Source organism: Lethenteron reissneri, chromosome 13 (assembly GCF_015708825.2).
Source record: "Lethenteron reissneri isolate LAM-NWPU_2019-01 chromosome 13, ASM1570882v1, whole genome shotgun sequence".
NCBI classification, from domain to species: Eukaryota; Metazoa; Chordata; class Hyperoartia; order Petromyzontiformes; family Petromyzontidae; genus Lethenteron; species Lethenteron reissneri.
In genome coordinates, this window is record NC_083791.1 from 3,312,447 (window position 1) to 3,323,137 (window position 10,691).

A 10,691-nucleotide genomic window follows, 5' to 3' on the forward strand; every position below is an offset into this window, starting at 1 on the left:
ATTCGAGGAAACACAACGCGTGGGAAATGAAAAATAAGTTTTTTTGTTAGGTTACATTACAGTGATATGAGTATTCGTAAGTATAAAGGAACTGCTGAGCATGACATTTTATTTGCCTATATGTCTACATGTTTACAAAAAAGTAATTATAAAATTCCATCAATCCAGGTTAAAGCAATGATGTCATGAAATTGTTAATTACCATATGAGGCTATATTCTGGACAGAACATGTATATGAATCTTTATCACAATTACACCGAAAAATTTACATTTTTATAACACTTTGAAATATACATCATATATAAGGTGAAACTTTAATATAGTCATAATATCATGCCAACATTTTATGGTCACAGAATTTTGTATAAATCGGTCAGTCATGCGTGTGTGGGTGATACACATGTTAATTCTATCCTAGAATTGCTGGAAAGCTGATACGATATTTGGCAAAAGTATAGGTCAATGGTTATAACTACACTTCAAGAAACACATTTTGGCTACCTAAGATTGAAGTGAAATTATTATATTTTTCTAAAGCTAGGCCCACAAAATTTAGCATCTAGATAGTTTATAGAGAAATGAAAAAATATATAAAATGATAATTTTATATATCAAACATAAAATGTTCACATTGGCCGCCAAAAAATTACAATCCTCCAAAAATGATCACGTGAAATTTAGCATTAAAAAATCCCAATAAAAAAAATCAATGTTCATGTTTGAACTGGAAGGTGGACATTTTAAAGGAAGCCTGATACAAGTTTGCATCCAAATATGACACCTATTTTAGATTACCCAATCTTTAGAAAAAATAATGGAAGAGTGTGATTCTGAATCCAATAAAAAGTTCACCAGCACACTCAGGTTACGATAACAACACTTGCTATAATATGCATACTGAAGTTACATGTTGTGTGCATAGCAACATATCACCTATTTTGAAATGGCAGTTGCATGCGATTTAGAAACAATTACTATTTTGCTTGTGAAAGTGAGACTAAGCATCATGGGGATGGTCAATGAATATTAAACAGAATGTACCTCATAGAATCCAGTGCCCAGGCTCGTCTGGCCACTCACGTATCTATGGAATGATCTGAAATACCCTGCTTCCTCTTCTGGCGTGACATTTGATTTATCTCTCACTATCCGTATCGTTTCATCACCGCCTCTTGCTTGCTTCAAACCAGAAATGGTTGGGCTTTGCACGGATGGACGTGTGGCTAGAGACTTGTTTCTCCCTGTGATCAGATTGGTGTGTTCGTTGGGATGCGGTGGTCTCACGGGTCATGTTTCTCTGTAGTTGCACAGATTGTGAAACCTTCCCAGCCTGTGACTGTACAGATGCCACGCTGTGTTGCAGTTGCATCGCATGGGTTGCAGAGGTCATTCTTGTACTCACCATGCCCCCAAGCTGAGCTTGAGACTTGTCTGCTGTTTCCAGTAGCTCTCTTCCAAATGCTCCACTAACGTTTTGTTGATGCAAAAGTGAATGCTGCTCTAGTGAAGCAGAAAATGCTGCACCTTTAACTGGGGCAACAGCCTCATGTAATGGCTGCAGATGGTATTTTGTAGCCTGTTGCGATAGTGACATTGCATGTTTAACGTGACCTTCAACAGTGTTGTCAGACGCTGAAATCTGGTAAGAAGTTGAACGTCCACTGCCACCCATGTCGGATGAGATAGTACCTGCTGAGGAAGACTTGGAAGCGTAATGACTCTGACCCATTGATTTTGTTGGACTAGTAAGCTGCTTGTGCCCAAATTCCTCTGAAACAATGCCATGACCCTTTGAACCTGTGGCAGCCAGAGCAGTCAGGACACCCTGTGAGGATTCCAATTTTCCCTGCGAGCTTGACAAACCGGCACCTAATGAAGATCCATGCAATTTGGTAATGGCTGAAGCCTCTGAACCTCTTATAGAAATACTGTTTGGCATTTTATCGGCAGATTGAATGCCACTGTTGGTTGTACTCGATGGCTGTACTAATGTCTTATTTGTACAGAACGGCATAGGATTATCTGCAAGTTTCAACTTGGTATTAAACTGTGTTGATTCACTCAATAGCTTTGCCGTTCCTGATTCAATGAAAGTGCTGCTTGCGTTTGTCATTTCTTTTTGAGGGCTCTTTTGGATGGAACTGAAATACGTATTTTGTGTTACTAAATTGCCCGATTGATTTTCTTTTTCCTGTTTTTTGGAAAGTTTTTCTGGAAGTGTTAGCTGAACAGAGCCTGGTCTGAGTCCACCAGGTTGTGTAGATGCAGTGAAGCTCTCTGTTATATCCAAACGTTTCCCTTTATTTGCAGGTATAGAAGAAATCGTTTGCCCTTGAATCGTATTTCTGCTGTGTTCATCGGAAGAAAATGACGACAAAGAACTTTTCTTAGACCATCTGTCAGCACTTGTGGAATATACCTCTGAAGTGTCACCAACAGTGTGTTCCAGAGACGTTGCCAGTGCGGGTAAAAGTGGTCTTTCTATTTTATTCTGCTGAATGGATGAAAGTGATGATACAAATCCACTGGAGCTGTTTACGGAATTAGCACGGGTGGTTGATTGAACTCCAAACTCTACATCTCCGGTATAGCTCCTTTGTTTATTAAATAGCACCTTTGTGTCACTTTTTAATGATGGTGATGCATACTTTTGTTTTCCTTCAATAGTTGAATTCATCGTTTCTAAAACAGATTGTTGCTCCTGACTGCCCACGCGTTGGGTGACTCTGTGTTCAAATTCCATTCCAGAGCATTCTAAACTTTGCAGTGTTTCCCCATGCACATCACTGCTGCTGTCTTTACATTGGTGAGGCTTTGAATGCAGCACTTTTGCCTCTGAACTAGAGTCTTTACTTTTGCTTAGAGTTTGTGATGATAACATCGTTGTCTTCACACTTGTGGTTTTACCAGCAGAAAGGATGAACTCGAGCCTTGAATAAGACCTGTACCAGCTGTAGCGATAATTCCTTCTTGACCACCCCCGACAGAATGCTGCACAGATTTAACAACTAAAGTTTTTGATGGTTCTGTTTGCATATTAAAGGACTGATGTGTGGACACTGGTGCAGAAAATGTGCTGGCACTTGTTGTAATGATTTTTGGAACACCGCCTAGGGAAGTTCCTTTAGACCGATGGCCAACAGCTGTGCTGTACTGCATACCCTTCTGAATGTCAATTATATTTGTACCTCCTGCCAATGATGACACGTCTGTTCTCCTTCCCTCCAGAATTAATTTTGTATTCCCTGATAATGAGCGATCTTCTCGGCTCGCTTTATCAAATTGGACTCTCCTGATATCAGAAGTGTTGGATGTCTGTTTAGTTCCAAATTCAACAGTGTCTCCAGCCTGTGATTCTATGATGACCTCTGAACTCTGAAAAGTGAACTGTCCCGGTTCTTCCCTGAACTGGGACGGTAACAAAGGCTCTGTCTGAGTTGTGGTGCTGCTGGGCTGACTAGAGGAAAATGAAGATATGGTGCTTCTTGAGGCTTTTGAAAATGTTGCTCCAGATGCTCCTTGACAATCCCCAGAGGTGACAGCCATTGGGTAATCTCGAACATGTTTTACAGCTTCTATTGCTGGTGTCACACTCCTCCCTTCAATAATGGTTTTGGTCCTCTTCGACAGTGAACTGCGATCTTGAACTCCCGAACCTTGTAGGGTCGAGCTGTTATCGAACATTACCTTGTTTCCTTCAAATGTATTTGACCCCTGCCTTAATCCACTTTCGCTCAGGTCTTGAGATTGCGATGCATTTGTTATTTCTGACTGCCCTGACTTGACCAAAGACATGAATGTTGCAGTTGTGTCCATCGACTGGTGATCAGCAAATACCTCTGTCTGCACTGGGATGACCATGTTGCTGGAATGACCATGGTATACGGACGACACTGAATCATTTGTTGAAACTGTTTCAGATGCAGCAGGACGGCTGCCAAAATCCACACTCGTGAAGTGATCTGCAGACTTAACATGCAGGGATGAAGCCTGCACTTGGGTTTTTGCGCCACTGTTTTGTCTAGACACAGCTAATGACGAGCCTGGTAAGTGTGTGGCAGTGCCAGTGCCAGCTTCCAATGTATTCGAGTGAGTCATGTGTAAGGAGCTGACAGGAGTGTCTGACGAAACGTTCTTCGCCTGCTGCATGACAGCTTGACTCATGATTCGCAATCCCAGGTCAGAATCGGCACGAGAGAATGCTCCCTTGGAATCAAGGTCACGCACCTCTAATTTTTCAATGTGTTTAGTCTTTAGGTTGCCCTTATTAGACGTTACCGTGCTTGTGGCCATGTGTTCAGACTTTAGAACATTTGCCAATTTTACTTTATACTCTAAATCTTGCCGCTTCAACTTGTCACCGCCATCTTCACTGCCATAGATCACCTCGAGATTTATCTCATCCATCACTGAGATAGCTTTGTCTTGTAACTGTAGGTGGCAAGAGGAAGCATGCGAGTTCCCAAAGTCAACACTGACTTTGTCCTTACCATTGAGAGTCCGGTTGTACTTTACTAAATCCTGCTCAGACAAAACCTCAACAGACTGCGTCGCCTTCAGTTTGACTTCCATTGATGCATCCTCTTGTCCCTCCGTTTCATCCCTGTAGTTCAGCCTTGATACATTGACGTTTGTTTGGCCTGCATTGATATCCGATATCATTGCTCCTGTTGCTCTCATTAACAATTCTTCTTTGGCAATTTGTTCCTTCTTAGCTTTTGTGCAGCTCTGGCTAAGGCTGTCCTCATGCACACAGGTTAGGGTCTTCTGATCACCTGTTGACATTGCCATGGTTTCAGAATGTCTAATTTTCATAGATTTTTCCATGAGTAATGTGGGTCTGCTTCCAGATGCACTTTTGTGTGTGCTTGTTGAGTTTTCCACATTAACTTCTTCAACAACAGTTTCCAATCTTCGTTGACCTTGGCTTTCACACTATTTAAAAAATCACAGCAACATCAGTCCCATATGATACAATTAAAATAAATATTTTTTCATATCTCACTTTAGTCTGACTGAGCAGACATAATTGCTTAGTTTTTAATAAAATGCAGGAACATTGGTTAAAAAAAATCCTCAACATCAATTCTGAAGATAACACGGTTCTTATTAAATGGCAGGAGCACAACATTAACAATGCAAACATACATTTTGTTGAGCTTGTTTTTTTCATCACAGACTAACGTGAAGACAATATATAAATACATATTTTGAGAGAAGAAAGTCAAAGTTAAAATGGGCATTGAAGAGATGCTCATCTCCTGTTTCCAGCCCTGATCCCGTGGTGGAAATCAACTGACCTGGAAATCCTATGGCAGAGTGGGGGGGGGGGGGGGTGAGATCTATCCACAGGATAACCATCGGTGACTTCCCCAAAAAGTGGTACTTATTTTATTTACCCCAGAGGCATGATGGACTACGTCAATTCCCAACCAGGATTTGAACTCACAACCTTCCAATTGCGAACTGTTTACTCTACCGTTGAAGCACCTGGCTAGATCAACAAATATTAAGCTAATTTTAAGTGTGTAATAAGCGAATCAACACATCTGTTATGATTAAATGTTAGAGAGTGCAATTTTGACAATTTTGCAATGTAATCAAAGCCATCAAATTTAATATTTTGTTGGAAGTCTTCTACAGTAGATATATAATTTACTCATTATTTATTTACCCAATTTAAACATTCAAAACGTTGTTTTGACTTAAACACGTCTAATAAGCAAGGTGTGGGCTACTATTACATTTGTGAAAAGGCAAATTACATTGATTTCTTGCTTTGATTTACTCACCTGCACATCATCGCTGAATGCTGCTTGGATGAAGCCTTTGTTTTCCACTTCTCTCCGAGTAAACCACTTACGAAGGAGTGCCAAAAACACTACACCTGAAACATTACGCGACAATGATCATTGTAGGTAACTATAATAAGAGGTCAATTAAATAATCACATATCAATCTCACTGAACAGCTGTTGGTCTCGATATATAACTTTTTTGCAATTAATCTTTTTATAATAAAAAAAGTGTTGTCTCCAGGCATACAAAAAATGGACAGAACACATCACGAGAACAGCGAACAAGAGGGACAACTTTGACTTCAAGAGTGGGAACCGAGAGAAGCGGAGACAACATTGAAAATAAGTACAGGTAGTCCTCTACTTATGATGGAGATGCGTTACGACGCATCTCCATCATAAGTCAAAAATATCGTAAGTCGAAGATGGCATAGCCTACCCAGGAGTCTTAAAGAATGGTGATAATTTAGCAAAACAGAGCAATTTACAGCACCGCACTGTATAAACGATATACTGTATGTATTTATTAATTACAATACTGTATTGCACAGTAAAATGTAAACAAAAAAAAACAAGGAAAATTCTTAGCCTACTATTAACTGCAATTTAATAGAAAGTTTTTTTCAGAAAACAATCCTATCTGCTATAAAAACTTTTAACATGCATTGAATGTATTGTATCGCTATCGCGATCGTAAGATCGAAATATCGTAAGTCGGACCATCGTAACTTGGGGACTATCTGTATTCAGAGTCCACTTCTGGACAGGAGCAACTGGGGAAAGGAGAGAATGGAAGGAAACGGGGGAGCCCTTGGGCAGCAATGAGAATCTAGAGGCTGACAACAACGTGGGATGAGAGAACGTCTGCCGTTTTGGCCGCGACGTTTACCGAGCCTGGCTCACCTAGGAGAGGGGCGGCGATGATAGAACACAAAATGGCAGCGAGGCCTCCACTGGACAAGCAGAGCCCTGTTTTTCCATCCTGCACGGGCAGAACACCGATGATGGCCGGGCCATCTTCACAGCGACACACTGTAAGCTGCACACTCAAACCTAGCTCTGAGCCGGCAGCGTCGACACCCATGACAGGGATGAAGTAATCACCGCATGGCAGCGTCCCTGACTCCACACTCAGCTGCGCCCGAGAACCTGAAGAACATCACAACTTGTTGGGTCACTGTCCCACAATCAAAATCAGGGTTTAAATACTCGCTCAATGTTTACCAGAATTATACGAGACTGTCGTGGAGTAGGAGGTATTGGTGTAAGGCACTACCACTAGAGTACAGGGTACGCCTATCGATAACAATCTTATGTTATTGAACCCTATATTACTGTAATCCTACAAACAGGTTTATATAAATCAAAATGTGTGGTGTGCCAAAATAATTCCCGCAGCAGAGTTCCAGATTGTTCCGGCTGAAATTAAGTGATGATTAAAGTATCTCCCTAAGCAGATTTAGTAGCCCCAAGCTACATTCTACATTTATATAATTTGGTCCAAAAATATTATAAAAAAAACCTCTGGCGATGTGCCAAAAGAAGCATATATTTGAGTCGATACACATGGGCCAAAGTTATTGGAAGTGACATGAGTAGATATTTTCCTAAAAAAAGACAGGAGAAAGAAAGGCACACAAATAAATGACGAATATATTACATATGTATTTCCTGATTACATAATCATAAGAACCAATAGAAATATATTACAAAATGTATTGAAGAACTTAATAAGAAAGGCTGCAAAGTTTGGGTGAAGATAACTTTTAATTAAACAAGTTTTGTACAAATTCACTAAACAAATTAAGATCGTTGTTGGAGAGACACAACCAGAAATCACATTAGAAAATGTATACCGGGTACATTAAATATGTTAACAATAATGAATTATTTATTAATTGACAATTTATTACAAAAAATAATTTCAATAGCAAAAAAAACTTTTTTAACCCTTGTTGATTTTGAACTTCAGGAAGATCCAGTTTGCGATAATTGTGTGCCAAGATATCACGTTACTAAACCCAAAAATGCATATCTGTGATGATAAAAAGTCAGAGGTGATTTTGGAATACCAGTGGATTACAATGCTTTGGCATTTCTGCTATTTCAGCCCTGAGCTATAAATGTCACTTCCAGCTTAGCACAGCACGGGCATTGCCGTGGACCGTATCTCTTGCCAGCCTGGCAAATAATTTGGTTAGTGGGCTGAAGGCCACTCACTGCACACAAACACTCATATCCAGAGGGACAGCATTTGTGTTTAGCTCTGGGACCTGGGCCAAGAGGCCAGAGAGAGCTGACTCAGGGCCCTGCCACACTGCATTAGAAACGCGGCTAACTAAGCTCAGCTGATAAACACTGAAACGCTAAATATGTAGCAAAGTGCAATGTGCTCTGCAGGATGTGCACATCCCGCGAGCGAGCAATTGCAGGGCTGCACCTTTGCTAAAAACAGGCAGAAATTAGATATGTTCATTGTAGAAGTGAGCAAAGCTTGCTTGAGTGAAAGGTAAAGATGCAGCCCTGCTATTGCTCGCTCGCTCGCACCACTGCTGGCGGAAGGGCCTCACCCAAGAGGGAGATCGGGAGAGAGACCTGAATGAGGGTTAATCATGGCCGACTCTTCTACGCTGGCCACACGTCTTTGCAGAGAATGCTTGTTTGTTATTTACGTTATAAGGCCGCATTCATTACACACACCCACAGAGTTTGCCACAATTGAACGACAATGCTTTGCTGATCTCGTCTAGGAGCATAAACCATCGCGCAAACTCCGGTCATCCTCGCAGCAGCGGCTTTTGGCCAGCTATCGAACAAAGACGGTCACTGCATTGCGCGTTTTCACGGGCGCTTCTGCAGCCATCTGGAATGCTCTTCCTTTCGATATTAGGAAACCACTGGAGTTATGCATGTTTTAATCTAGATTGAAAGCCAATATCTTTAGAATGCTCTTTATGTTTAGTTTGTTGTCCTTCCACCGCACTTCCGATTAGCACGGTTAGCTATGCAAGGTGTGAAAGAGGTTCAACATACATACATACAACAAATAAAGTCGCTCTTTTACATGTTAACATTTACCGTCCATCTGCGTGATCACCCAGCCCTGGTCCTGGCTGTCAACGAAGAACTCGAACGGTGGTGACCCCACAATCGCCCCTTGTGCATCGGTGGCGGCGATGTCGATCGACACGGACGAGTTCTCATCGCGAACGCACGCAGTCGTGTGCAACACGATCGGGCGCTGCCCCGAGTCTGAGTCCGAGTCCTCCGAGTTTGAGTCGCGCACCACAATCAGCACCGTTCCGGTGGTCGTGCCAAACTTCTCTCCTGTATACGGAGGTCATCGTGAACTTACGTACGTGAAGGTCCTCTTATCTGCACACTGGTTACCAACTCTTACGATTATCCATGCCTCCCAATCAGTGGATGCAAAATTATGTTACCCCCACGATGGTTATTCTTCCCATTATCCTTTGTACACATAACACTCATTGTGTAGCTCTGTGGAGCATTGTGAGTAACAAATATATAAGCAGAACTCTGTTCTGTCTCCACATGTAAATAAAAGCATGTTTAGTCCACAGACTTATTGGCTTTCCAGACCAATGTTATTCAACATAATTTAAACTATTGCTATTTTAACAACTTTTCAATCTACCAGATAAGGCTCACTGAGAAATATAGCTCGTTAACAGAAGCGACCTGGCCACAAATGATAGCTCAACAAAGTGTCGTATCACGTGGAAATATATAGCAGCCAAATACTCTCAATGCATATTGATTCTAAATGTGGAGGCGAAAAACCGGAAGAACAGGAGAAAACTCCACGCGACCACAGGGAGAACATTCAAACTCCAAATATACAGGCATTAGAGTCGGGATGGAACTCACAACCTCCTGCATACCAGGCTAGGTATTTAACATCTGAGATGTTTTGTTTAAGCAAACAGATGAGAGGAGTGACATGGAAGTAGTGGGAAATTCATCATATATATATATTTTTTAATTTTTAATGTTTTACCTACGTGACTTTACCGAAAAAAACCTAAGAATATGAATCCTTGCAGTGACGAAAGCTTCAAATCTAGAATTATCATATTAACCAAAACTATTAGTTGTTGTATTGTTAATCTACATTTGAAGTTTTCGTGACTGCAGGGATCCATACTTTTTGGTTCTTTCAGTAAAGTCCCGTAGGTATAAAATAAAATAAATTTAATCATGGCCGTTGTATTGTTTGCTGTTGTAACTAGCTGACCCGCCCATACTGAAAAACTGTGAAAAAGAGCTTCATAGCTCATCGGATTCCTCCTGCAGTCTATATCAAGATTCTGACTCTAATGTTTGGATTTTGTCTACGTAATTCAGATTTGCCAACAGAAAACAGCGAGCTTCATGAACACAGGGTTATATTGTTTTTATAATGCGAGTTTACCCATGTAAGCTTCACTGGGTCCCGGAAATTTTTTTTTCACAGGATGGGTAAGTTGTTGCTATGTGTAACCTGAATTTAGTAATTTGCAGCAAATGTTTCAGCATTCAAAATAAACTAAAACTGAGCATTGGGATGTTTAGCCAATACCAGTAACATTGCATGGCTCTCTGTGAGGCTGTTCTTGATAAACGAATATTTCATTCGTATTTGTACTCCTACGGTGAGACAATGACCAGGAGATATGCAACCGAGGCAAAACATGACGATTGTCACTTGACCTGTACGAATGCTGTAGGAACACACACAAATCTTCAAACGCCTGCATGCATTTGATGGTCTGTAAGATCCACCTTTTGTGGATCTTACTCTAACCGACGTTACCTTCCAGAGTGGCAGTGACCAGCGCTGTGTACTTGTCGGTTTGTAAGAACGGAGAGTCCTTCTTGAAGTCAGCTCTC